Genomic DNA, 4,304 nt, shown 5'->3' with positions numbered 1-4,304 from the left:
CTGACATTCCTAGCCATACCAGAGCTATCTTTTATATATCCTGCTCACCTGGCAGCAGCCAATCACCTTTGGGCACACTACTTGTACACTCCTATTGCTTATAACTGCAGTGACTAACCAAGAGTCATACAATTTTAAAGGTGCAACTTCCCAATGGCTGATCTGGAGTAGATTTGTAATGCTATTTTTTTTTAATAATGAAAATGTCCCATTAGATTGAATCATTTTATAGTAGGAATCAGAAAAGTTCTTTACTTGAATCTAAAGTGTCTAAAGTTATATTATATTTATCTTTTTATAGATATTATCCCTAACCACAAAACTTACAGAATTAAATCTTCCAAATTTGACTTTGAACATATAATTTCCTTTTTCAGTATCTATTACTTAAATAAAAATTCAGCCATGAGTTTTAAAACTTCCTGTCTTCTTTAGGAATGAAACCTTAACCCAGATATTGGTGGGAATGCTAAGTCTAATAGTAATACTAAGAGTGGGAAGAAGCTGAAAGCAGGGAGGCTAACAAAAATTTTTACTTTAATTGTTGCCATAAGGTCCCTTGAACAAGGACTACAGTGATACAGTATGAAGAGAGAAAGGGAGAATGGTACATGGAAAGGAAACTTAACAAAAGTTATTAGTGAGGAGGGCAGCTAGGTGGCACAGTGAATAAAGCCCTGGCCCTGGATTCAGGAGTACCTGAGTTCAAATCCGACCTCAGACACTTGACACTTACTAGTTGTGTGACTCTGGGCAAGTCACTTACACCAAACTGCCCTGCAAAAAAAAAAAAAAAAGTTAATGGTGAAATTACAGGCAGCTACCATTTTCTAATTTCCAAAGTGTAAATGCTCACACTAAGATTACAGGCAGTGTGGTACAATGGATAGAACACTGGACTTGGAATCAGAAAGATCCAGGTTCAAATTCAGCTTCAGACACTTAACTGGTTGCATAACCCTGTGTAGATCACTTACATTCTATTTCTCACTTTCCTCATCTCCAAAAAGAAGGAGCTGAACTCTAAGCACTAAATCTATGATCCCGTGATTTTACAATAACAATTCATTTAGCTCAATCCCTAAAGATGGCTACATGGTTGTCCTCTTTTTTATTGTGAAGGATGTTTGTCATTTTATTTTTTCATATTTCCATATCAATCATGTTGTGCAAGAAGAAACACTGACCAAAAGAAAAGATATACACACGTTCACACAAACACACACACACACACACCCACACGCACACACACAAACACAAAAGTGAAAAATAGTATATTTTCTTCTCCATTCTGATGCCATTAGTTCTTTCTCTGGGGATTGATAGCATTTTTCATCATGAAACCTTTGGAATTGTCTTGGATCATTGTATTGTTGAGAAGAGCTAAGTCATTCAAAGCTGATCATCACACAATGCCGCTGTTACTGTGTACAATGCCCTCTTCATTCTACTCACTTTATTTTATATCAGTTCATATAAGTCTTCCCAGGTTTTTCCAAAATCCTCTTGCTCGTCATTTCTTATAGCATAAAAGCATTCAATTACATTAATATACCACAACTTGTTCAGCCTATAGTTGTCCTCTTTAACATACCTCAAAGAACACAAATGTTCTCCCAAATGTCCTCATTTCCTACAATAGCAAGGTGTGGATTTATCATACTTGGTATAAGCTGTCAGAATACCAGAATCTGAGAGCTGCAAATAAATGAATGAATGGATGGATAAATAAATAACTGAATGAGTGAATAACTGAATGAATTAACAGATAAATAAATAAGAAAGTAAAAGAATGAATAATGATCATAATAATAATAACTAGTGTTTATATAGTGCTTTAAGATGTACAAAGCAGTCTTCTAGGCTAACGTGCACAGGAATTTCTTTTCTTACAACCCTGATAAGTAGTCATTTGGCCCACCCTTAAAAACCTCCTGAATTTATGAAAAATGCAATCCATCTACAGAGAAAGAACTGATAGTATCTGAATACACATGGTAGCATATTTTGTTGTTGTTAGTTCCTTTTTCTAAAGTTTTTCTTGTCTGCTGTATTTCGCATGACTGTACATGTATAACATATTGAAAGGCTTGAGTTCTTAAGGGGAGATGGGGAGGAAGGAAGAGAATTTGGAACAAAAAGTTTTAAAAATCAATGTTACAATTTGTTTTTACATGTAAGGTGGGGAAAAATTCTAAATAAATAAATGGATTTAAAAAACAAAAAACCTCCTGAGATAGAGCATTGCACACTGGGAAAGCTCTATTTGTTAGTAGGAAGTTTTTAATTATATCTAAATGTGACTCTCTGCAACTTCCCCCATTGTTCCTAGCAGTCTTTCATGTTACATTTCATCAAATATTTGAAGAGAGATAATTTGTTCCTGCCAATCTTTTCTTCTCTACACTAATTCCCCTTGCAGTTCTCTTATTCATTGTTCATATATCATGGTTTTCAGTCCTGTCAAATTACCTGCACATATTCCCAATTTTTTGGCTGACTACGTTAGAGTTCTTATTCATGCAAGTGCATCCCATGCACTTAGGTTCCATGAGAGTAAATCTATGGGATTTGTTTTATAAAATGAATGACTCATGGGGGGAAATTCTGTTACTTTCAAAACTCTATGACTTTAAATCTATAGAATATATCCTCACCTGCTTCCTATATTGCTAACTTTGAAGTAGTATACTTTATATTGGTGTGTATCTGGGGGAATTTAAAATTTTCTCCATATGGTGTCACATGCAATTAAGAAAGAAAAGGATAACTTAAGTTTATTGACTTTAATTGAAACTTTTATTGTTATGGCTTGGGCAAAATTTGCAATATAAAGACTCTTGTATGTATTTGAAGATAACTGTTAACAATGCCTGAAGGAAATAATGGAATTGCCAAGTAGGAAATTTAAAACTAACTTTATTATTCCTTTAAGGCATAATCTCATCAGATGGTGGACAATTAGGGAGAAATGGCCCAAACTAATAGAGACAGAGTTTATATAATTTACATGACAGAATATATGCAAAAATATAATGGGAAATGTAAATCACTCAGCACTGATTTACTGAATACTATGTACCTAGCCTTTTACCATGTGTACACATACATGCAGAATATTGACCATATTTGACTACAGCATCCTGATTGTCTGCTTCCTTAATGCCTTCATGCCAACTTAGGTTAATGAGTGTCAGCCAAAAGACTTACCAAAAAAAAAAAAATACAGCTGCCAGAAGATCTTGCCTAAATCAAATATAAGCTGTATTTCTAACAGTGAGTCTCTTTCTAAATCATAATCTCCACAATTTATTTTATTTATAATCCTGTGTAGATCACTTACATTCTATTTCTCACTTTCCTCATCTCCAAAATGAAGGAATGGAACTCCAAGCACTAAATCTATGATCTTGTGATTTTACAATAACAATAATTCATTTAGCTCAATCCCTAAAGATGGCTACATGATTGTCTTCTTTTTTATTGTGAAGGATGTTTGTCATTTTATTTTTTTCATATTTCCAGGGAAGTATTGGTAATATCAATATCTGGCCTATGTGTTTTTCTCAAATTGCTCCCAACTCCTTGTAAGGATCAGACTAAGAAAGAAATTTCAAACAGAGCAGGGCCATTTAAAGCAGCAACAAACACAAAAAGTCTCCTGAGTCTCAAGGAAACCAGCAGAAGTGTCCCTCATGTTGTTCTCAATGTCTCTCCTGAAATGTACCTGCAACTTATTAAGTAAAACATCTCCAATGTGCACAATTATCACAGAATATGAGGCCAGATTAATGTATTTTTGTTTTTAATTTGCAAATTAAATATTATTTTAAAATAAAAATTCACACTCTTTTTCCTACCTCCCCCCAAAAAATGAGGAAGCAAGAAAAACAAGACCCATGATACAAGCATGTATGATAATAATAGTTAACATGGATATAGGTCTTTAAAGTTTGCAAAGCGTTTACCATACATTATCTCATTTTATCATTAAAAGAACCCTAAGAGGCAGATGTTATTGTTATCCACATTTTAAAGATAAGAAAGAAGAAGCAGACAGAGGTTAGGTCACACAGGTATTAAGTGTCTGGGACATCATTTGACCTTATTCCACAATCAACCTCATTTCCTTTTTAAAGAAAACTAGGTTGGTAATTTATGACTACTCTCATAGGTTCTCCGGTATATAGACCACAGATTTGTAGCTCTAGACTCCTACTACTATAATTGACAAGTCCCCACTGGGGTTCTTCATTTTAATAATCAAGCAATAGACACAACTAGCTTTAAGCAAAATCATTTAC

The sequence above is a fragment of the Dromiciops gliroides genome, chromosome 6 (assembly GCF_019393635.1).
Source record: "Dromiciops gliroides isolate mDroGli1 chromosome 6, mDroGli1.pri, whole genome shotgun sequence".
Taxonomy (NCBI): Eukaryota; Metazoa; Chordata; class Mammalia; order Microbiotheria; family Microbiotheriidae; genus Dromiciops; species Dromiciops gliroides.
The sequence above is the reverse complement of the archived record's forward strand: the minus strand, read 5'-3'. Positions refer to the sequence as shown.